This window comes from Dermacentor andersoni, chromosome 3 (genome assembly GCF_023375885.2).
Source record: "Dermacentor andersoni chromosome 3, qqDerAnde1_hic_scaffold, whole genome shotgun sequence".
NCBI classification, from domain to species: domain Eukaryota; kingdom Metazoa; phylum Arthropoda; class Arachnida; order Ixodida; family Ixodidae; genus Dermacentor; species Dermacentor andersoni.
This window is the reverse complement of record NC_092816.1, coordinates 72,454,053-72,478,839: the sequence shown is the minus strand read 5'-3', so window position 1 is coordinate 72,478,839 and position 24,787 is coordinate 72,454,053. Positions and strand designations below refer to the sequence as shown.

The 24,787-nt window shown below is 44.6% G+C and overlaps 1 long non-coding RNA gene and 1 other non-coding gene across 2 annotated transcripts; both read right to left on the bottom strand.

Moving 5' to 3' along the window:
- Positions 1 to 9,976: 9,976 nt before the first annotated feature.
- TRNAE-UUC (transfer RNA glutamic acid (anticodon UUC)) lies at positions 9,977 to 10,048 on the bottom strand. The gene has a single exon. It is a non-coding gene; the product is annotated as a tRNA-Glu (tRNA).
- A 4,716-nt stretch (positions 10,049 to 14,764) lies between these two features.
- Positions 14,765 to 19,010, bottom strand: LOC126545381 (uncharacterized). Its single transcript, XR_011893002.1, has 2 exons — positions 18,607 to 19,010; positions 14,765 to 15,797 (listed from the first exon to the last, which is right to left on the bottom strand). It is a non-coding gene; the product is annotated as an uncharacterized lncRNA (long non-coding RNA).
- Positions 19,011 to 24,787: the final 5,777 nt, after the last annotated feature.

Here is a 24,787-nt window from a genome sequence, read left to right as displayed (position 1 = left end):
GAGAATACCTTAGTAACTTGCGATTCGCTGATGATATTGCCTTGCTTAGTAACTCAGGGGACCAATCGCAATGCATGCTCACTGACCTGGAGAGGCAAAGCAGAACAGTGGGTCTAAAAATTAATCTGCAGAAAACTAAAGTAATGTTTAACAGTCTCGGAAGAGAACAGCAATTTACAATAGGCAGCGAGGCACTGGAAATCGTAAGGGAATACATCTACTTAGGGCAGGTAGTGACGGCGGATCCGGATCATGAGACGGAAATAATCAGAAGAATAAGAATGGGCTGGAGTGCGTTTGGCAGGCATTCTCAGATCATGAACAGCAGGTTGTCATTATCCCTCAAGAGAAAAGTGTATAATAGCTGTGTCTTACCAGTACTCACCTACGGGGCAGAAACCTGGAGGCTTACGAAAGGGGTTCTACTCAAATTGAGGACGACGCAACGAGCTATGGAAAGAAGAATGATAGGTGTAACGTTAAGGGATAAGAAAAGAGCAGATTGGGTGAGGGAACAAACGCGAGTTAATGACATCTTAGTTGAAATCAAGAAAAAGAAATGGGCATGGGCAGGACATGTAATGAGGAGGGAAGATAACCGATGGTCATTAAGGGTTACGGACTGGATCCCAAGGGAAGGGAAGCGTAGCAGGGGGCGGCAGAAAGTTAGGTGGGCGGATGAGATTAAGAAGTTTGCTGGGACGGCATGGCCGCATTTAGTACATGACCGGGGTTGTTGGAGAAGTATGGGAGAGGCCTTTGCCCTGCAGTGGGCGTAACCAGGCTGATGATATATATATATATATATATATATATATATATATATATATATATATATATATATATATATTATGCATTTCACAGCGACCCGTTTCAGGCCTCTTTATAGCCACATTACAACTGCCGTTTGCAACTCATTTGATCATTTCACACAGAAAACGAAGACAATTTATTACCGTATCTCATGGCGCACTTTGGCCATAGCTGGCCCTTGCGCCGTTAAGCACCACACATCATCAGTTGTTCTTCCACATGCCTTGGAGCTTTGACCACCATGCATGTGCGACGGGTATTGCTTATTTCGCTCCGAAAACCTTAATCAAGGGGGGAGCCACGAGCAACGACGCAGAAAACTACGGCCGACGGCAGTACACTTAGGAGCATGGCGCGTATAGGCATGCGGTTGCCAATCCACTCCAGGAATCAGTAAAGAGCTCTCTCTCTCTCTCTCTTTCTCTATCTCTCTCTCTCTCTCATAATAAAGACTGAATCGTTGGCGCACTGGTTGACTGATTCCTTCCGCACCTTTCATAAATGACATGCGAGTTTCTTTCAAGCTCGTGCATTTGTGCTCGTGCAGACATTGTGTCAGGCCTTCTTGCTCGTGCAGACTTTCGTGCTCGTGCAGGAACCGGCGGATGAACAAGGCGTGCAACGTGAGCGTCGGAGTGTGCGCAGCCCCCGTCATTCTGGCCCTCGTCGTGCTGCTCGCCATCGAGTACCAGAAGTACTCGCTGGAAAAGGCGCGGCAACAGCGAGGTACGGGCTCGGTACTTCCAATGCAAATGTTTGAGATGGACGAATGAGTCGTATGAGTATCTCCTTTGAAACGAGATAGTGAATGGCGTCACAGAGGTCGCTATTTCTTGCGTCCTTGTGCGTTTCTTCCTTTTGGCTATTAAGAGTCCTAACGCCTCTTAACAAATAGTTTATTTTTTGCGTAAATTGGTCGCTTTAAGTCATGCTTTACCATCCCTCCAATGTAGATTCACGCGTTCCTAGTTATACTGCCTAAAACCTTGGGCAAGGTAACAAGATACTTATTTAGGTCTGAACAGACACACAGATATGATGAAAAAACGTGTCCAGTGGTAGCTGTGCTACTTGCACAGCAAGAGTACACCAACGGTCGCGCCATCTGTGGACGTAAAATTGTACTGCTTGGAACGTGTTGTGCCTCAAAAACGATCAATAGAGATGGGTTTTGAACTTACGAGAGTCCAGGCGTTCTTAAACGTCGTCAGTAAGGTGCAGCAGGCGGTATAATTTCTACGTGCATTTCAAGGACCTGCGCTACGTAGAACTCACAAAAACTAATTATGGCGGTCATCAATAAAAAGAAAAAGACTGTCTCGGTGATGACACGATAATTTGGAATTGTAAGCTCTCTGTTTTTCTTGTCATCTGTATTAGGAGTTTCATGCAAGCAGTAATTTTTAATCGAATGCAAGCACTCGAGAAAAGCTTAGACAGACGAATAGACCAAAAAGCAATTTGGGGCTTTTATTTGGAGAAAAATAGCCATAAGCGAAAATGAGCGAGAATTTTGTGGACAGAGGCAATATACAATGAAGCCACGAAGAGCATCAGGAAAAGTATCCTATTTGCATGTAAATTGCATGACCACAAATAGAAGTGAAGGGGGGTGGGAGGAATCTCGGTCTCTCTGAAAGAGAGGAAAATATATTACGATTATACCTTCACGAACCCAAGTATAATGCGAGGCGCATTCCGAGGTTAGGAATATCTAAAAAAAAAATATCTCATTATACTCGTGCAACTCGTGTTCAGACTTGAAGCTAAACATTTCGACAGAATTGCCTGTCTGGTTGGGAAATTGATTAGGACTTTCGGACTGACTCCAACTAAATAACTGAATTTTATTAGCCCGATGTTTCGGAGCCCATTCGGCTCCTTCTTCAGGGGTTGTTCTTCGGGGGTGGTGGTGTGCAGCTTTTAAAGGATCTTTTGTAAGGCCCTTGAAAAGCTTCACCCAGGAGGCTCGGGTTAGATTCCGCGCGTCCGAACACCATCAAAGGTCTCATTGAGTTACGGTTACTACTCTGGACTTTGAATCCAACGATCCGACTTCAAAGCTGGATGAGGCCAGCTTTTATTTTTTTTACTCGCTCGAAAAACTACAAAATGCAGCAGCTCCAACGAGTTGGAATTTATATATACAGAGAAGATTTGCGTGAGTCATCAAGAGTCGGAAACACGAGTATACACGCGCGCACACGAATTACACCGAGCCTTTTGTTAAGCGCGGTTGCTGACTGAGTTCGACGGACCCCTTGAACGCATCATCGCTTCAGAGTCAGCATACGCACACGTATGCAGCGCAATTCGAATACACTGTACCCACAAGAAGCGTTTACTTCCTCATTACCGTGCAGCAGCGGATGCGCGAAGGCGAGCTTTCTGGTTCTTTTATTTTCTTTCCCCCGCACTGCCGGTGCCACCGTGGTGATGATACTGAGGATGATTTGTTGGCGGGTCCTTTAAACCAGGGCGGTGACAAATATACACCTAGGGAGGTATTCTGTAAGAGTCCACCTAGTGAACTGTCCATTTCAGCCGTTCCTGATTGGCTAGGGCCGCTCGTCTCCTCGCTCGTACAGCTAGCTGCATCCAATCAGCAGCGGCCGAAATGGACGGTCCACTAGGTGGATCCTCTTACAGAATACCCCCCCCCCCTCTAGTGTGCGTATGTTACTCGGATATGCTACGCATGCTTTTCATTCCAGAATTTTTGTACGCGTCTATTCATTCTTTTTCTCTTCCTAAAAACTTTTCTACCTACCTTAACAAGATTAGTTGCTGGGCTAGTTGGTTCATGCTTAACAATTGAATACTGGTAAGCGCAGTTCCAAGACGGGACAAAAGAAAGAGCCAGAAGCACAATACAAGCGCTAATTCGCAACTAAATTTTATTGTGAAGATTTCGTTTAATTAAATACACAGCAGACAAGATCGTGCAAACGCAGGCTCCATCAAGCCAACCAATGCATCATATCAAGCAGCGGATACATTACGGCATCATTTCTAAAAGGTACTTCTTGGCTACGAAAAACTACCGACGTATTGCTAATAGACGCATTTTTTTTTTTCTTATATGATATGCCTCCATGATTTATCTGGCCAAAGCATTGCCACTCGTGCCTAGAATTCGAATACCGGAAATAACTGGCTCACAGGGACAGGACCCATAAAATGCATAAAGGCAAATGGAAAGAAGCTTTGTTAGCTATTTTGTTAGCTAGCTTTGTTTGCTGGGTATTTAAGTGGGTGAAATCTTCACAATACAATTTAGTTTCGAGTTGGCGCTTGTATTGTGCTTCTGTGTCTCTTGTCCCGTCTTGGAACTGCGCTTACCAGTATTCAGTTGTCTACTTACCATGTGCGGCTACCTATTCCTATAATGGATCCATTCGTGTCAATCTCTTCCCTGCTTTTCGTTTTCCACCAATATTCTAAACGTCCCTTGCTTACTCGACTGCTGACCGATTGATGCTTCCGTCCACTTTGAATCCAAGCGTGTTTGGAATGTGCCCTTCGGGTATCACTGGGTGAATCCCAGTAGTACGGACGGACGGACGGACGGACGGACAGATGGATGGATGGGCGGAGGCATGCATGCATGCTATGGGCGCCCGCATTGAAACGGAGTGGTGGGTTGCACCACCAAGCTCCTATTCTTATTTTCCCTAATATCTTACCTACCATTCTGAAAGAGAAAAAAAAACACATAGAATTCCCAGCAGCAATCTTTCTGGACCACTACTGCAAACCTTGTTTTCCTACGCCTCCTTTGTTTGTGGTCTCCATCTTTTTCTGCTGCCAAAACTCCAGTCGCCTCTTACTACACTCTTAAGCAAAATTACACCCTTTTGCCACACAACAATAATCATCTGTCTTGTCCACATTTCCTTTCTTTAACGCGGCTAGCCCGGCAGTTCCCAGAAACGAACGGCATGCGCGTTATCAGCATGACATAGCATTGCCGATAGGAAAGTAGCACGTGCGGCGTTTTCAAGGAAGGAAACGCAAGCAAGGCAGGTGACCATTATTGTTGTGTGGCAGATATACACCCCAAAGGGTGTACCTTTGCCTAAGAGTGTAATCTCTATTGCGTACATGTTTACTTTCCCCTGGCTATCTCTGAATCCAAGGGCTTCAAGAAGGCCATAGGAACCTAAACCTACAGCTGGGTAGATAATCTTCGCATTCTAATCAAGGGGCACAGTGGCAAGCCCTATACTTTCCATGCATTTTTGGCCTTGTTGAGGAAATAATTCTCGCTAACTAATAGCCGGTACCCTAGTAATACATACATCATCTTGTTCCAAATTTTGTGCAGTTTTAACTGCACTAGACTTATCAAAACATGTTGAAAATTAGGTTTTTAATCAAAATGTTAAAGGGCCCCTGAAACGGTTCGCACAAATTTTGCATACGCTTAGGGTACAGCTCAAATTAATCATTCCCTCCACAACTTGTGTGAAGCGTCTCATATTAAGAGAGCTACGGGCGATTACAAGTTACCCTCCTGCATAGCCATGCATTTTCTCCTAACTCGTTCGTCGAGTGATCGGGGCTAAGCTCCGCCTTCACTGGCTCTGCGTCATGATGGTACGTCGTGTCGTCTACTTCCGATTACTGCTACTGCGTTTGGGTGAGCTCTGTGCCACCAGGTGGCTTCACCGTGCAGATCATTCACGCTTGTGCTTCTGCTCATCCCGTGAAACTGCAAGGTCAAGCGACCAGGCCCTGTCCCCTCGCTTGCGTTTACCCGAATACCAGACTCGCGAAACGCTATTGTGGTAGTAATCCTACGGTGTAAACGGACGGCCACAAATGCCGCCGATCGGATGACCACAGTCAGATGCGCTGCAGCCACTCCGCTCGTCTGCTGCCTTGCAGAGGGACACGATGTCGCAGCTTGACATATTGCCAGTCGCTATGCTTGCAGCCCACAATGCAACTAAGTCGATTCATGGTGCGCACAAAAAGAAGACCCGCACTGACCGCGAAGCTCTCGTCAAGACGGAGCACGTTGTAACACAAGCAGACGACGCTTTTGTATGCCGGAAGTGCTTAAGTGTAGTGAGAAATGGTTCTTATGCATTCTTAATTGTTCTGTTACTTCTCTTTCTGTTATAGAAACAATTTAACTAACATTCCGATTATTACGAACATCATTTGTTCACCATAAAGCTGGAAAAATTATCGATGACGCGCCCTGGGCAGCCAATCGTATAGCTCGCCCTAGTGACGTCAATTGGACGATTTACGTCATATGGGTAGGGGCGGCTGAAAATTCCGCCGTGCAGTGTACTGCGATCGGCAGCGATGCACATTTGTAAAACTTCATAATAAATTACACGCTTTACGCGGAGCACTTAGATGCGCCAATTAATTTAGCAGAAGAACCTACTCTAACGACTCAGTACGTTTGTACAAAATCGTCAAAATCGTTTCAGGGTCCCTTTAAGTCTAGTATATAAACTTTTGCTTTTTTGTGTATTAAGAAATTTGTAACTAAAAGACTTCTCCGTGCAATTGTTTAATTCTATAGTTCTATAATTCTATAGTTCAGTAGCTGTCACGCTTGTGTAAATGGTTCAAAAAAGGAATCAACCGTCTATCTTCAAAAGAATACGGAATAAGGGTACTTTTCTGTTAAAAAAATCGTTTTGAGATAATTAAGGCTAAAGTAAAAGAAGAGGGGAAAAGCAATTTCTATTTGCACTAAAAGGCTCAGAGCCATTGGTTTAGTAGGCCTCGGCTTCGTAGTCACTGTCGAAGTCATTTTTGCGCTTTTCGGCTTGTCGTTTTGCTTGCCTTGGCTCCTTTGTGAGCTGTCACGCTGCTCGGTCCGCAAGGTACATTCGCTTGTGGTCTACTTCCCTCAGCCATTTGATGATGTTGCGCCCAGAGTTCAATCCACACGACTTCAAAATATGCGATGCTGTCATCATTCAGTGAAGTGACAGCATCCAGAGCTGCTATCTTTAGTGTCGGAAGCCGAGCCAACACGTTCTTTGGTGCGCATTCCTAAACTGCATGATTGAACGACTCATTTGCGTTTTGAGTTCGACCACAAAGGCACTTCTCCAGGAGCTCGGCTTGTGAGAGCTGCCTATGCACAGGTCTGATCTCCTCCTAAGATTTGCAGGCAAGCTGGCGGGTTCTGCGTTTCGCGTCTCGCCACGTCGCGTGCACCCATTAGCTTTTTCAAGGCGAGTGTAACGGTTACCGTGAAATTCACGTTCGTTGAAGGTCTTCCTTTCCCTGGGCATCTCATATTATCAACTGCGACGAACACAGGCACAAAGTATGATCCTCCCACAAAGGAAACGCACTCGAACACTGCTCGACCACAGACGACGCAGGTGTTCGAAGGCTGCAGAAACGCGGAAGAAAACATGCGGAGCGTCTCACGATTGTCCTGGCTAAAAAAAAAAAAAAGGCGATCTGCCATAGTTGCCAGACCATCTTTATATGTCGCTGATTACATACGAGCTTTAAAATTTGTTGGTGAAAGTTTTTGGTTCGAGAAATTGATGATAAAGCGGAGGGTATGCGAAAAGGAGGTGTGGCTGCTCACTACGTGGTTTCGGAAAGACTTCTTTTCAGCCCAAAATATTACTTTCCAAGAAAATTGCGACTGTGAAACCTTAAAGAAAGAGGTAAGCTTCCTAAATTATGAAAAAATAAATAAATGATTTTTTTTCCTTACCCTGTACCCTCAAACATGTTCCATCGTTTCCCTAGCTTTACCGCAATAAGCACATGCTTCTTATTCCTTGATGTACCACGCTTTATATTATAAGTACGCGTTCTAAGGCATCCTGAGCTCGCTTCTAAAAGTAAGGAGCTTCCCTTTGAATTATCACAAGTCGTTTCTTTCCTGATTTCGTTTTTGCTTCTTTGTTGTTACTCATACCAGATTTCTTTTCAATTGCCGCAACCTATTAGGTAGTCTCAGCCTCTCTGACTTTGCGTTTGACGTTCTTTGTTTCCATGTTGCTTGCCATACTTGCTGGTAAGCTTACTCGTTCTTTTCCTCCACTGTGAGTCAATGTGTTTCCGGTACAAATACCTGACTACTCTCCCAACCCATTTGCTATTTTTCATATTCCTCAGTCGATCTTGAAAATCAATAATACTCTGAGCTTCTTTCACTTCAAAACTTGCCCAGCCCATATCACCCTGCACTGCTCATTTGTAGTCTTTCATTGAGCGTCCAGTGCGAGGCGTCCCACTGACCTTTTGTTGCCATCGAGTCCTGATTGTACGCCTTACTTCAAGCAGACAACCGCATTTCCAAATGTAAGTCCCGGAACCATTACACATTTCCACATACCTCGGAGCACCTCGTACTATCCCAAATAGCGCTCTGTGTTTCACTACGGCCGCATTTCTCTTCCTCTTTACTGTTAGTTTTTTCCTATGTTTCCATATGTATATTGACTTCGTTTATCCATATACCAAGATATTTATATTCTTTTACGTGAGGTATATTCCTGTCCCTGTATTGACATTGTCTGTTCACTCTTTTCATTGAATACCCTAACACCTGATTCTTTAAAGCTAAATTTCAAACCTAAATTCTCGCCTTCCTGTCAACAGATATTAGCGAGACGTTGCATATCACTTTGCTTGTTAGATAGCAACACAATGTCGTCCGCATGAAACTATCCTGGAAGCTGCTGCTCTACTACTGTACCCGTCTGTTTGTATGAGAGATTAAACCCTATATCACTTCCTTCTAGCGCCCTCTCTATCCTCACCATGTACATCATAAACAGCAGTGGGGATAAAGGGCACCCCTGCCTCAGTCCATTGTTGATATCAACTTTCTCTTCGCTCTTCATCCCTTCCCATTCAACGCACACGGTATTTTCTAGGTAAATCTCTCTCAAAAGCTGTGGACAATCGTCGCCTAAGCATTCCCGTTACTACGGAGGTGAGTTAATAAGATTTCTTTCGAGAATCTTCCATTGAAATAGGAATTTCTGCCTTGCTGGCTAGTTATATTAATTTGCCTAATTCATAAGCATTTTGTAACATATTTTGCCTTAACCAGCGGAAAGCATTTTGAACCTACCGCGTAAAAATCAAAAGGGAACGAAAGGATAACTGCAACAAAGTACAGCACTGAAAGCACAACTGCAACATAATACGGCAGAAAAGAATGAAGCATAAAAAGAACAAATGAATGAAAGGATATAAGTACAACAGAACAAGGCACTGAAAGAACAAATAAATGAAAGGATAACTGCAACAGCATAAATCACAAGAGAACGAAACATACGCAAAAGCAAACGAATAAAGGGATACGTACAACACAATATCACAAAGAAATAGCAAAGAAATAGCAAAGAGATGAAAGGATAACTGCAACAGCATAAATCACAAGAGAACGAAACATACGCAAAAGCAAACGAATAAAGGGATACGTACAACACAATATCACAAAGAAATAGCAAAGAAATGAGAGGATAACAGCAACAGAATAAAGCAGAAAAAAATGAAACATAGAAAAACAAAGGAATGAAAGGCATTACAACAACGCACAGAAAAACAACAAAAAATGAAAGGATAACTGCAACGGAATAAAGCACAAAAGATTGAAAAAAACAACAACAAGGGAATGAAAAGAATAATTACAACAGAATACCGCACAGGAAGAAAAAAATGAATGAAACAATAACTGCAACATAATGCAGCACAATATAATGAAGCATAGGGAGAACAAAGGAACGAAAGGATAACTTCAGCAGCATACAGCGCTGAAAGAGAAAGCACAGACATTACAAAAGAACGAAAGGGAAACTGCAGCAGAATACTGCAGAGAAAGAACAAAGAAATCGCATGATAACTGCAACAGAATACAGTAGAAAATGACAGGTAATTTGTACCTCACACCACAACTAAGTTTAACATCTATATCTTTCCACAGCAGTTTCTCTGTCTATACAAAAAAATAATAATAAAGTGACGGGGGGATCGCAAGCGGCATCGCGATTACGGCCATGAAGAAAATATTCGTCCCTGTGCAGCGGTGGCGCTGCGAATGTATACTTTAATAAAAAGAAAAAAAAAACAATGTAGGTCTCACCGAGATTTGAACTCAGATGGATTCAGAGTCCAGAGTGCTGACCATTACACCATGAGACCTTCAAGCGTGTTCCGACGCCGGGAATCGAATCCGGGACTTCTGGGTGAAAGCCAGACATCCTAGCCACTCGACCACGCCGGAGACAGCGGCACGCGAACGACCTTTGGAACCGGTTGCTGTCTGCGGCAACAACGGGGCATTTTCAGTGCGCTTCGTGCAGTTCACTGCTGACGATGGTTATCGCAGCGGCCGCAAGACGCAGATTTTATTGTCCTTCCTATCGCTAAATAGTATGCAGCTTCGTTCGCTGCACTTGCTGAGGCTTGTTCTCGAAAATCATATTTAAAATTATTAAATGAGCTTGGCGGACATTCGTAGTGTTGAGGAACGTTTACGAAAGGGAAGCTGGCGCGGATACACATCGTTGTAAAATGTGTGTTACAATAAATAACAACAGAAAGGAAGTCTGTAAAGGATTAGGCTTCTGAGTTAACAACAAAGATGAATTTTTTTTTTAATTCGTACTTTCGGGTGCATGCCAAATTTCTCTGTTGTATATTTTCCCTCAGCCTTGTGGATTTTCGCAGAAAATAGCACACATACCCATGGGCGAAAGCCAACCTGCTGTTCTCAAGCCACTAAATGAGCGTAATGAATGTACACCCTGGCGCTGCTTAAACCTGTGCCTAAATATGCTAGCCATCTCAATGGTGGCTCTTGAAACTTCCCTTCGACCGCAAGCGTCATGTGATTGAAACTACTGTCGCATTTCTAGAACCATGTTGAACCTGAGGCTCTTGCACTGATCCAGAGACGTCGCATGCATTTTGCGCACAAGAACATTGCTATGTACAGTGCAGGCCCAGGTGTATTCTTCGTTTCTTTGTGGTCTCTCACGTTATAAAATGGCAAATAAAATATATTTGAAATTAGCGGACGTGGACGCCTTGGCATATAGCCATTAGGAAATGGCGTTAGCAGTACTTCGTGTGCAGAACTCAAATTTCGCTTGGTTTTTTTCATGCGCATTGCCGCTATCGTGCGATATTCCTTTTGTCAGGTCATGTCTTACTATATTTTTTCTCAGGGCCAGGAGCGTCAGCTAAATTAGGTACGCCAGCTCTCTAAAAAAAAAAAAAAAAACTTTTTCCAAATACAGCATACGCAATAATGGAGTCTCTCAACCCCGTAATCAAAGACAACCTAAGCAAAGTACGAGACAAGGTATTGCTAACTGCAACGAAATTTCACTTTGGCTAAATTTGGTATAAATGAGTATAGTATCTACCACCCATGCAATCTTGCCAAAGCCGCGCAGGGCTGGTAATTGTAGTTTTCTTGTTAGCAGCCTTTAAACAACGCCTAAGCAGACGACGCGTGCACCGTGTGGCAGTCGTTATGACGTAGGTAACTCCCTCCACGCCGCCTCCGAGATCTTTCAGTGCGTCCCGGACGGCGCCTTATCTTGGAGGTCATACCGAGTAGTACAGAGAAGCCACTCATTCTAGGTCATTCTTCACTTCCTCCGAATGATAATGGATGCGCTTCTTTTTAGTTTTAGTATGAAACAGTGACTTGCAGCACACAACGAGGCAAGGACACGAAACGATGAAGTGCAGAAGTCAGGGTAACATGGACAGCGAACTAGCCCGGTCTCGAAGCTTGGCATGAAGGGCGGCTATTTCTTCGAGCTTTCTGTGACCCTGCCGCTCGTATTCCAAACGTGAAATTTTGCAGGGATAGTTCTATATCTACACTATACTAAACTACGGTTCTTATGCGATCCTAATTTTTGTTGCTTTAATTGGCCTTTAAGGACCATAAACCATCTTCGAGAGCAGCACTCCATATCAACCGAAGCAGAACGTTGGTTCTGTGCTTGCGCACTACATCTGGCGCTATTTCTTGCGTACATATTAAGTCACTTTCGCCCACCCACCTTTAAGCTAGCTCCCATTTAATGTCCTGGAATGTTTTGTAAATGACTGAGTAAACTGGTATTCTAATATAGTTGGTCCGATGGTGGCCCTCTCACATCATTGATCGCCAATAGTTGGTGTTAAGATTTGTCCTCCTCTCAACTCAATTAATTGAAAGGTATGAGCAGCTAACGTGGCCTATTTCTGAGATCGTTTGGCGAGTCTGGGTTCCATAGACTTCACGATGGATCGTCTCGACTTGGACAGGTCTCAACCGTGGCGCCAGATGGCGCCTTGTGCGCTAGCAAGAGCTTGGTGGCGCAACCCACCGCCCCGTTTCAAGGAGGACGCTCGTAACAACCATCCACCCATCCACCCATCCATCCATCCATCTTTGTTTGCGTTGCCATGTGTTAAACCAAAAGCCTGCAAGAGACTCGCACCGCAACGTCTCGCAAAGTGTTTGCATTTAGCGCACACAAAGCGCGTCGAGCGTTTTCTTTACACTTGAGAGATTTAGGTTGTCTGTAAACGTATTACTCTCTGCGGAATACCATGTTACGGAAGCACCAAAATCTAAAGCTCCTCAATTTTAATCCGCGTTGGTGGCGCCATCTTGTGGTGGAGACTTTAACCACTCCGAGAGCTAGCACAGAGCTAATATATATCAGCCACCAACTATATTCCGCCTAACTGGTGTTGTAAATCAAGAAAAAAGACAAAGGTAGTCGACGAAAGCTTCGCTTTAAAAACGTTCGAACGCGTTGTAATTCTTCAAAGCGTCACCAGCTGTTGATGCTGCCTTCCACGGCTCTGGTGATCTGGCATTCCGTTAACGGCGATACCTTCAGGGACAAGCTATAACTCTGTACCGCCTATAGGAGACGTACAAACGAAAGCTGAATGCATCTTGCATCCCCTAATATAAAACCACCTATTGTCTTTCACGTGAGCTCGCGCTCTCCTGCCTTGCACGCAAAGCCAGGGGAAAATTGCAGGCGAGCAACTCCACGATCGGTAACGCGCGCCGCCCCACCCACGATGCGGGCGAGGCGAGTTCGGAGACCGCGCCGCCGTCCACGCGCGACCAAGTGGTGTTCCCAGCAGAGGCCGTGCTGGCGGGCCTCCTCTTCAACCGGCGCCGCTTCTTCTTCGGCCGCTCGGTGGACTCGCACCAGGGTCCCTGCGTTGTGGCCGCCCCGCAGCCGCGCTGCCTCGTGGTGTGGCAAGGGATACCGCCACGATTCGAGGACGACTTCGAGTACCTGGTACGCACACGCGAGGGAAGCGGGCACAGCGCCGATAACGACGCGGCTTCCGATATCTTGCCGGAAAAAATTAGATGGAACGAAGCCCCTCAATCCGCATATCGGCCAGCTACTCGTCGAAGAACTCGAAAACTATCTCTGCATCGGACATCTGTAAGCAATCACGAAAAGGCAGCATGAAAATTTACATATATACATCTATACCATGAGCAAGAAATGGCTTTCTTGAAGGCAGTTACAGTAAATTTTTGAGGGGGTAGAACTTAAGCATGCCTTCCAATGGCAGAAACTTTTTTCCCTGCTGAAGGTATGAAACAATTTCACTTTCATTATTTATTTATTTATTTATTTATTTATTTATTTACTTATGTATTTATTTATTTATTTATTTATTTATATGTCTATATTTATTCGTTTATCAATTACTATTGAGACCATATGCGACCGCAGAATAGGCTTTAAATTGCAGAAGGAAACCCAATATTAGATTGACAATAACATTTCAGTATTATATAATAGTTCAAAGTACAACGACAGTCTTGAGTGCCAAAATAATACACAGTACACCGTTCAATATACGTGTATGGCAGCACTTTCTGTTGCTAATGGGAACCGCGTCCGCTTGGTTAGGAAACAAAAAAAAAATGCTGTAATAATATGAGTAACGGGGATATGTGCTCTTCGCATCATAATGTACGTGACTCTGGTGCTCACAACCCTGCATTCATTGTCCCGTGTATCGTGATTCAAACTTCCTAGAGACGTGAATGCTTGCTACACGCAATCACATTACCCTTTTGGTGTCAGTTCATATCCAGAAGCGGATGATTTTTTTCAGGGGTCGGCATAACTGCACCCACATTTTCTTTGCCCATAGCTAAGCCGTATGCTATCGCCCCATTATATTGTCACGTGTGTGAAGTAATCTTGTCTAGAGTGGCCAAGCGACCGACCACACCATACGACGGCTCCTTTGGAGTAAACAAACCAAATATTGAAGGCTATACGTTTGTGAAATAAAGGCACTGGAAGCGATTGCAGAATCCACAAACGCGTCATGCCCGCCACGTTTTACGAGGGCGAATCAAAAAGCCTTTGCCCCTATTTTTTTTATGAGGCAAAATAAGGTACGCACAAGTAATTACAAATATACGTACTATTCTACGTTCCTTGCAGCGTTTTTTCACGTAGTCCTCAGACCGGTTTAGACGTTTGTCCCATCATAGCACTAAATTTGATATGCCCCTGTGGTAGACGCTCGTTGTCATGCAAGTCTTCACGGTCTTTTGCTAACTGACAACACCACCACCACACACTTCTCAAACGAGATACCTTTCTCCGTACGTGGGCTGCATTTCCTTGTGGATTTCGATGGGTGTTCGTCCTTTGCTCCATAGAAGACGAATCACACTTCGTTGCTCGTACGCCGTGGACGTGTGAAGCACAACCGCCATCGCGGCACGTTATGCGATGAGAGCCGCATGCCCCGATACCTACACCAGGCACAACGCCCTGTCGCGGGCCAGTCGGCCAGTCTCGCTGCATCCGACCTTGTTCATCCCTCGCGCGCTTGAGAGCAGCACAATAGCAGTGCGCAAGCGCCCCGTCACGTGGTTTTTTTTTTCGCTGGCTTTCTTCGGAACGCGGAAGAAAGGACCACGTGAGATATGTCGTGTTGGAAACCATTTATTGAGGGGTTTCTCAAGGTGCTCTACAAGTTTGCGTCACACTTGGGGTCTGCAGCCAATACTGAAAAAGTTGATTAATTAAACTGAACTAATCCATTAGTTAAGGGGGAAATAAAAAAATAGCCCGAGTAACTCTAAGCCAGTGCCAACATTATGCATTCGGTTCAACTCGCGTCCGGAGTGCCTTTCATTTTTAAAAACTTTGGCTCAAGTTATGCGGGACAACCTGTATATGAACTGGAACGCACGAGCTGGCATTTCCACACATTTAACGAAGAGACAAGATATTGTGCAAAAATACAGAGGCGCATGTCACGGAACGCGCACGGACAAGCACAAGAGAACTTTAGCGAAGGTTGAATGGCTGCACACAGGAGACAGTGCTTGTCACAGCAATGTGGTAACGCCGACATAGAACAAACCATTAGTTGACGAGGATGAAGGCTTCATTAAAACTATTTGGCAAGCAACAATGACCCATGAATCGTGCGACAATTCAGATGAGCTACGCGCAGTGCGCACCAAATGCATCAATGTAACGACTATGGTAAAGTACCGCTCGTTCTGTCTGCAACAAATATTCAGAAAAAGGGAAAATTTGGCAGGCACTTAACAGTCAGAACGCGATCTTTGAAAACACGAACAATGAATTACCCGATTTCAGCCCAATTTCGGCGGAATTGCGTGCGTACAGGAGTGTGTCTCATTAAAGTCATAATAAAACGAGTCCCGTGGTCGGGTCGATCAGGCAGAGCGAGAATTTCATGTGGCGACAGAAGCTGTTGCTCGCTTGCCGGAGGCCTTGTCAATAGACACGTCTGTGATTTCAGACTCCAGTCACTGCCTTTTCGTAGGGTCGCATGGTCAAGATCTTGTGTATGCGCCGGATCCTGTAGTAGTCACCCAACCTCTCCTCCTTGGCAGCAGATGCTCTCCGGAAGGAACGAAGCCGATCACGCAACTCTTCCGCCAACAACTCGTCAATGTATTCGAAAGTGACGTCTGCGTCGGACACCTGTAAGCAGTCACAAATTGGCGACGAGAAAGTTTACACACCTAAAGACTGTGTAACTAATTACTCGTTATCAGTCGCATTTTGTGAGTAGCTGTAATTGATCTATTACTTTATTCTTTTTCTACTCAGTAAGGTTCGCTGTAGTTTAGTTACTCGTTCTGTAACCAATTACGTGTAACCAGATGCGTTCCTTTCCGAGGAACGTGGACTTCGCCTAGCGTCCCCTCACAATTCCACGGTCTAAATGGCTAAAAGAGTGAAGGGCGCCTGCCCTGCTCTAACATATATTGGCCTATACTAATTGAACAGGCGGTGCTCTTGCTTGTCAGTGATGGCGAGTCGCGGCCTTAATTAGGCCAGGAAATTACCTAGCTATGATTGTTTCAATTTTCGTTCGACCTACCCGGAGCGCATATCGTGAGCCTCAGCAACATTGAAGCACTGCGCTTCATAAATAGAGGGCATCTAGGCGACCATCGCGGCACTGAAGTGAACACAGTGTTGTGAGCAAAGTGTCCGTACATCATAATACAACCCATCACTGCTGCGCGCTCATACAGCAAGTTTACATTGCAGCTGCTGACGTGTACGCAGTAAAAACGAGATGATGACCGAGGAAATTTTAGAAAGCGATTGCTAGCAATAATAAACAAGGTTGTGAAAAACTGCAGAGGAGGCACTGAAAAAAAGCCAGGGCAGCTCTGTTTTCTCACTGTAATAAGCGACATGACAATAAATGTGCCGAGGAAAGTAACGTAAACCTAATCGCTTTTTCTTCTTCAAATTGATTAATTACTTTCGTGAGGAAGAAAATGACCACTAATAAATTACACTATTGAAGGCAGTAAGTGCGATTAGTTACATTTTTCGGTAACGTGCACAAGTTCGCCAGATTGAATGGTTTAATGCAAAAGCATTATATGTCCCATCACGCGAAAATCGCTGGGCGTGGCATAAACATGGTACCAAAAATTGCCGACTGCCCAAAGAGTAAAAACACCTAAAGAAAATGGTCGGATTAACGCGAAATTTCTCAGGGAGATTCCTATAAACGAAACAAATTAATGGCTTTTCAAAGAAAACGCGGTAAATTTCGGTCTGGGTGCTAATCAAACCCGGCACATCCAGGGCCCGAGCCGAGCATGCTTCCCCGACGCCACGGCAGCTTGACGGTTCTGGCTGACTAAGGGTGTGTCTTATAGAGCGTGCGTCATTGGTGGCGCCACGTCATGAGTGTATAAAATGAGGGTTTTCACGACGTTCCGAGGTCTACAAACGATGTAATACTGTCGCATTCACACACGTAAGCAATCCTAATTGTCTATGAGGTTTTGTTTGGTGGTACCACTCCCTTAATTTCCCTTGTAGCGCACCTGAGAAAATTAGCACGTGACCGAAAACACTGGGTGTGTGGAAAAACAACGCGCATCAAGGGATCAGTTTCTTTTTTTTTTCGGAAATTCGTTTCACCCTTCCACTTGTTCACTGGCACCATGAAGCAGATCGCACTACTTCCAACACGGCGCGTGCGGGTTGCGCATGCGCTGTTCAGCTCGAGACATTTCTAATTGTGAAATTTACTGTCGCGAAACTGCGCAAAATGTTAGGAGATACGCTGCGGTGGAGGATGCCGAAATATGTTAGGGCAACTGAGGTTATTTAACGCACACTCATTGCACGCTACCCATCAGAATGAGGCCGTGGGCAGGAAGCGGACCCGCGACCTCTGCTCGGCTACGCAGAGCCATAAACTGTACTTGAGCAGGTTCCGTATAATTGCTACACGCGATAAAATGACGCGTGGAGTGGTCTGGGACACCACCTCGACATTTACGTGACGTCTGATTATGGCAGCATAGTAAGGAAGCTAAAAATAATACCGCAGTTTCACGCGCCGAAGCAGCATTTAAAGAACGATGGTTGTTCAACCGTAGGAATTAAGCATGAGCACTGTTAGGGTACTTGCGATGTCCATTTGAAGGCTTCCAAGATTCCTCGCTCTTTTTTGCTGGGCCAATCTAATAAGATGGTGGGAAACCTTAAAAGCCTTCACTGCGAGATTCTGAGGTTGGGTCAGCCATCCTTACCGTTGATGAAGAAGATAGCGTTTGTGAAATATATGCCCTAACCATGGAAGATATACAAGTCGTTCATTAGCGGGGTGTAAGAGGACTAGTTTGTTTTCATTTTCAATTGCGAGTTTCATAAAAAAAATTCTCTTATTTAGACCTGTAAAAATTCTCACATCAAAAAACTGCGCACTCATACGGTCCGTGTCAGTTGTGTGGCGTCCCTACGTCATTGCAGTTGCCAAACAATCATGCAACAAACACAGTGCCAAACAGAAAGAAAGACTCTGCATAATGGCGCGTAAAGGAGCCACCAACGTTGGAAACTTATTGTGCGGCGAGGCAGCAGAAAAAGAGGCTTAACTCTGCCGCATAGAATCGGGCAATTCGTCATGTTGTACAATGTCTCGTAGGAAATGCTGCTTGTCAGTCAGACGCACACTGCATGCATGCGTTTCCCGATGTCATCAACTGCGGAAGGAAACGACATCGAGGCACGTGCCGCTGTAACAAGTTGAACGGCAGGCCAAGGTGTTGCCCGGTTGTCTCAAAACCCCGTACGCCTGCACAGCTACCTTATATTATTGAGTGCGTGAATAGGATGGTTACTGCCCTGCGATAGTAACAAGCGCGTTGAACAGCTACTTTGCACGAAGCGCAGCATGATTCCTTGCCGCACACTACAATCAGTCCGCTGCGGCATGAACTTCAAAAGAAGCAAATAACTTTGAGGGACATACCTTTGAAAGAGTTGAACTGCAGGTCGTGGTGTCGTGCAGCACGACCGATTGTGGCGAATCGTGGAATGGCTGCAGAGTTCCAGTTTCACTCCATACTCTATCAAGGAATGCGGCAGGCGAAGTGGCCGGAACACTGCCGTCGCGTTCCTCTCTGGTTTCAGACATCATGACCAACGTCCTTTAGTTGACCGCGCTTCTGAACATTGCTTTGCGACTGTGGTACATTTTAAGTGGCGTGCAGAACATTTGCGGGCGATCGCCGTAAACTAAGCGCACGGTTTCACGCAGGGTGTCGCCTTCCGCGCTGATAATGCGCCCGCTAGGATAAGGTGATAATGGTTTGTAGTTGTTCCGCAACTCCAAGATTAACATTGTCATCTTGACGTACACCATTGCGCGCTGTCTGCCGCTTCAAGGGGTCGCCACAGATGACTGAGGCCAACGAGAAATAAACTGCCACGTATTCTTTTCTACTTCCGCTTATCTTTTATTTAATTTTTTTGCATGTGGGGGGGGGGGGGGGGCGCATGCGGTAAGGAATTTTTTCTATAACAGTTCTTCTTTTTATTTTAAGATTTTTTTCGAATTGTGGCTTTATTCGTTATACGCCTAGCGAGTGCCACAAGAATAATGCTAGAATGATGCATCTGCATCGATAAAGCTGGAAGTCGGTGCTGTGTATCGCGTCTGCTGCCTGCAGCACTTGACGTGTGCAACACCACCCTATTTGCCTATCTGTAAGTTCTGTCAGCGACGCCTGAGATAAACAACGATAAACTCGTTGTAATTCAATACCACCGTCAATGCAAGCGATAATTGTGTATTTAGAAAAGGAGCTACACCGTCAGGTGGTCTAGCACTGTAGATACTCATGAAAGCCAGCATTTCTTTCAAACGTGTTATCTCTAACAATTCATTCCACGAATTTAACAAATCACAATTAATAAATTTAGCTGTTATTTTTTTTTAATTCGGGGTAATTTCCATGTGTGGGCCGTCTTGTGATTTTTATGAATATTCGGCTAGACGTGGGAGTCACATTACATAGCAGTTTCTGGCTTTGCCTGCTTTTGGGATGTTAACTGTTATCCACGTTCTCGTTCCGCCCTGTTCGACTACAAAAAATTATAAAAGGACACACGCACTTTTTCAAAATCTATTTTATTACCATAATACATCCGTTCGCTTCGGGTTATCCTTCTAGTATAATCACTGAACAAGCTGTCTAACATGTATTTGACCAGCCAGAAAAGCGTATTGAAGTTTATTGCCGACGTTTTTGCTGGATCACACAGTCACGCTATAGCATCTTTTTCTTCTTCGTAGTCAGGTGTTAGCAGCAAACCGCTAAGAGCGCGGCCGTATTACATTAGATTTCAGTTCACCGTAACACCACAGCAACGACAGTTCGGCTACCACTTGTGCATGTACTTGGTATAACGCCTGTAGCGCACCGATCACGTTGTGACCTGCTGGGCTTTCGAAGCGCGGTTACACTTGTCGCCGACTGCTGGCGTCCTTTCGCGCTCTGCAAGGAGCCGCTCGGTGCAGTTCCCGAAATATCGTGTCGGTTGTCACCCTACATATGATAAATGCATTGCGCATAGTGTTGGAAGCTTGTTGCTATAGCTCACCTCACTTGTTGCTGGGCAGAGCGGCGACAGCATTTGCTGTGTTCTTCCCTCGAAGCGCCAACAGCTTCCGCCCATTATCGCGTGTCGACATCGACGAAACGCACTGCCCTGAGCGGCGAGCCTGAAATTACCTGCTCGCTCTCCAGCTGAGATTGTCTGGCGGTGCAGCTGTCTCGTGTGCGAGGGCACGCACGTAGTCACGTGGTGTATTGATGACAATGCCTTCCTTGGCGAGTTACCATGTTCCTGTCGGGTAGGTATGTTACTAGCCTATTTCGTGGGCCGATTCCTGAGAATGTGCAGACTGAAAATACAGACCGATCACGAAGGCAGCGCAGTAAAAAAATTTAGGCACTCAAGTACTCCTCCTACTCCTCTCGCGCGAGGGATGACGGGATAGAGTGTTTCTCGCAGTAACTTCATCCCATTCTCAGCCCCAGCTCGCTCAGGAAGACATTGTTCTTCATCGACATCAACTCGCAGCTCTTTACTTCATATTTCGTGGGCTTTCGCTTTTCGACGGTAAAAGTAAACGCGCCATGGAAACAGCCTGTTTTGTCGTCTGTGACTATTCTAACCCGCACAGTAACATCTCTACGATTAGCGCAAATAGAAAAGTTAGGTAATTGCTATTAGATAAATAGATGGATATCTGGAACTAAAAAATAGTACTGATGTTTCTTAATAAGACTAAAAAATTAACATTTTTACGTAAGATAATCCACCTTTCTACCGTTTATTTATTTATTTATTTATTTATTTGTTTATTTATTTATTTATTTATCTATCTAGTGTTGCATTTTAGCTGGACCACCCTGTATGGATCCCCCACCACGGCAGCGCTATTTGACGCTCACCAACACCCACCGTGGTTGCTCAGTGGCTGTGGTGTTGGGCTGCTAAGCATGAGGTCGCGGGATCAAATCGCGGCCACGGCGGCCGCATCTCGATGGGGGCGAAATGCGATAACACCCGTGTACTTACATTTAGGTGCACGTTAAAGAACCCCACATGGATCAAATTATTCCGGAGTCCCCCACTACGGCGTGCCTCATAATCGGATCGTGTTTTTGACACGTAAACGGTGAGCTCAAAGTTCAAACGCTCACGAGTTTATCCCTAATATGTCGGCCTCTGGAAGTGCCACGTTGAAAACCGCAAAAACTGTGCCGGCACTTCTAAAATTACAGCAGGCTTGAGTTCATTTAGAAATTAGGTAGCGCGGTTGAGCTATAAGCAGTGAAAAGTGCAGAGAAAGTTGCGAAAAACAATAACATTGGCGAAATATTCCAGTGAAAATCGCCAACATAAACCAAAAACCGCTATCTTCGGTATCGCCCTGGAGCAAAAAAAAAAAAAAATGCACCTCCTGGTTTAGTTCCGGTTCGAGCAAATTATAGCGCCTTTTTTTCGGTTTTGGTGAAGTTCTGGTTCGATACCCTTGTCCGTAGAAGTTGTAGTAGCAGGTGTTGTTGCTTCCGTGGTGGTGGTGGTGGTGGTTGACGACGACCGCGACGATGGTTATTATGATGATGACGATGCGGTACGGATGAAGGTGTAGAGTGGCAGCGCTTGCGAATGGGAGCCGTCGCCGGTGGCGCAGGCCCACTCGGCGGGCGTGACGTTCTCGTGGACTGCGCACCAGGCCGGCCACCCGTGGCCGTCGAACGCGGTGCGCCTGACGGCCAACACCGCGTCGGAGCCCGGTCGCCGGCATCACGCGGAGGAGTTCCACTACGGCCGTAGCCCCGGCTTCGGCCGCAGCTCGCTGCTCGCGGGCGTCGTGCGCCTCTCCGAGTCGTCCAAGCTGATCGTCATCGACAACCAGCGGGTTCGCCTCTTCCCGCACTACGAGCTGCTGGTGAGCGTGATACCCGTTGCGAGTCCGCTGATTGCCGGCTGTCCGTGCCCTCGCCCGGCGATACTAGCATAAAACTTCTGTCACTCGGTACTCAGGATTGAGATTTGATTATTGGGATTTTTTTTCTTACAATACCCGATTGTCGTGACGCGGGAGCAGATGGTGGGACTCTGCACGCCCGACTAGGCTCCTGGCGTGTCCAGCAGACAACAGCGGAAAAAAAATAGAAAAATGTAAAATATATAGACATAGATGCATTCATACAGCCATATATTATGCACACACGTGTATATATATATGTATGTATGTATGTGTGTGTGTGTGTGTGTGTGTGTGTGTGTGTGTCTGTATGTGTGTGTGTGTAATGCACAGTTTTACATGCAATAAATTAATACACACACACACACACACACACACACATACATACACACACACATACATACATATATATATATATATATATATATATATATATATATATATATATATATACGTGTGTGTGTCTGTATGTGTGTGTGTGTAATGCACAGTTTTACATGCAATAAATTAATACAGCACAATAACTACAATACAAATAAAGAAGTAAAGGAACAATAAAATAAGATACAGATAGGCTTTTTCGGGAAAGAAAGCGAAGCGAAATTAAAACAAACAGTCTCGCAATATACATGAAATTGCATATTAGTTGACCATCAGGAATAGCAATCAGAAAGAGGAAGGTAATTGTCGCGAAAATACAACTTCCATTTTCTTAATGAATATTGAAAGAGTTCAGGAATGGCCATAATATCGAATAAAGCGTGTTCACCATTAAAAGTAATCTGCCATTGTAATAGCTGATTGCCGTTGTTTGTTATGAATTTTATCTTAACAAAGTTCCTAGAACTTAAGGTGTAATTAGTTTTGGTATTGGTGTATATAGAAAAAAAATTATTGCAATTACTTATGAATTCTAAAGATGCTTTTTTCAGGTGACTTGCTTGTATTGACTGCTGACATTCAATATATTCTCCTATTGGAAGTACTCAGAAGTGTGGTCCTACGTCGATAGGTCATGAACAATACTAATACACTTTCCTGCATTCGCAATAGAATTTCTATGTTACCTTTAGGAGTGACGCCCCAAACAAGTAAACAATAATGGAGTCTAGAAAGAATAGTGGAAGAATGCACCTGACGCTTAAGTTTTAAGAGTAACAACATGGAATACTTTATCAGCATACCAATTAATTGTGCTACGTTACGTTTAATAGAACTTACTTGATGCGTCCACCGTAGATTTTCGTGTAAGAGTACACCCGGTAAGTTGTACTGGGAAACGCTTTCAAGTGGTTCTGATTTAAATAAAAAAGATGGCAGCTTAACGGGCTTTTTAATAAGCAAAACGCGCTTGTTAATAGAAACAACAACAAACTACTTTGTTTGTTTAAGGTTCGGTTTTATTTTTTTAGCCGATAACCACACTCAAAGCGAATTTAACCAGTTATTAAAAAGAGAATTTAGAACATAAATGCTTTCAGAGGGGAAAAATACATTTGTATCGTCGGCATATAATACTATCGGGTGCTTCTGGTATTGCAACGATGTCACTGATATAGAGCAGATAAAAGGTAGTACTTAAAATAGAACCCTGCGGGACGCCGTACCTAATATCTTATAAATCTGATTTTGTTTTGTTGATTTCCACACTTTGGGAGCGATATCATAGATAGCTACGCAGTAATTCTAGCGCGACGCCACTGATTCTATAAATGGGCAACTTAGAGAAATGTATACTGTATTTAATGGAATCAAATGTTTTAACAAAGTCTGAAAATATACTTACTGTTTAATGTTGATTTTCTATATTCGCAACAATTTTATCACGTATTTCAAGTAAAGCAGATTCAGTGCATTTACCCCTTTGAAAGACATCCTGATTCAGTAATGTGGAAAGTTGGGCTAGTTGGTGATTGATCATCATACCTTGCTGGTGAAGCAGCACACTGACACGGACACAGAATGACGCGAGTGTCGTGACACAGAGTGACACGCGAGTGTCGTCTTGTGTGTCTTCTCTGTGTCCGTGTCAGTGCGCTGCTTCACCAGCAAGGTATGATGATCATACTGATTCGTGGATATGAGGTTATGATTTCGCAGGTGTCCAGTTATTCTAGAATCTAAGGCTTTTTCAATTATTTTAGAAAATAACTGGAAATAACGATGTTGGCCGATAATTAGGGGTGCAATCAATGGCGCCACCTTTATATGGAAGACGATGATCCTAGCAATCTTCATGTTATCCGGTGATTTGCCTCTAGTAAACACAAGATTTGTTAGGTCACTAATAAAATCGCATAATGGGTCCGCAACTGCTTCAATTGGCGCCACTTTAATAACGTCATAACCACAAGACTCGCCAATTATCAACCCGGCTCCTGAAAGAATGAGTGTTCATCATAAATGTTGTTGCATGCTCATTTATAGGACATACCCAAGAATTTTGGACATTTCCTCTGCGGCGATTTGTCGAATCTCACCGCAATGCACCGGTGTAACTCAATGGGCAGCATTCTTAAAAGCGATATTTCACAAAGGCACCCGAGTATCAACAGCCTTTAGTTGGCAACGCCTAGCGAGCACCCCTGCTAATAAGATATTTATTTACGGCCACTTATTCCTAACTCTGCTACGGCATTATAGCAGT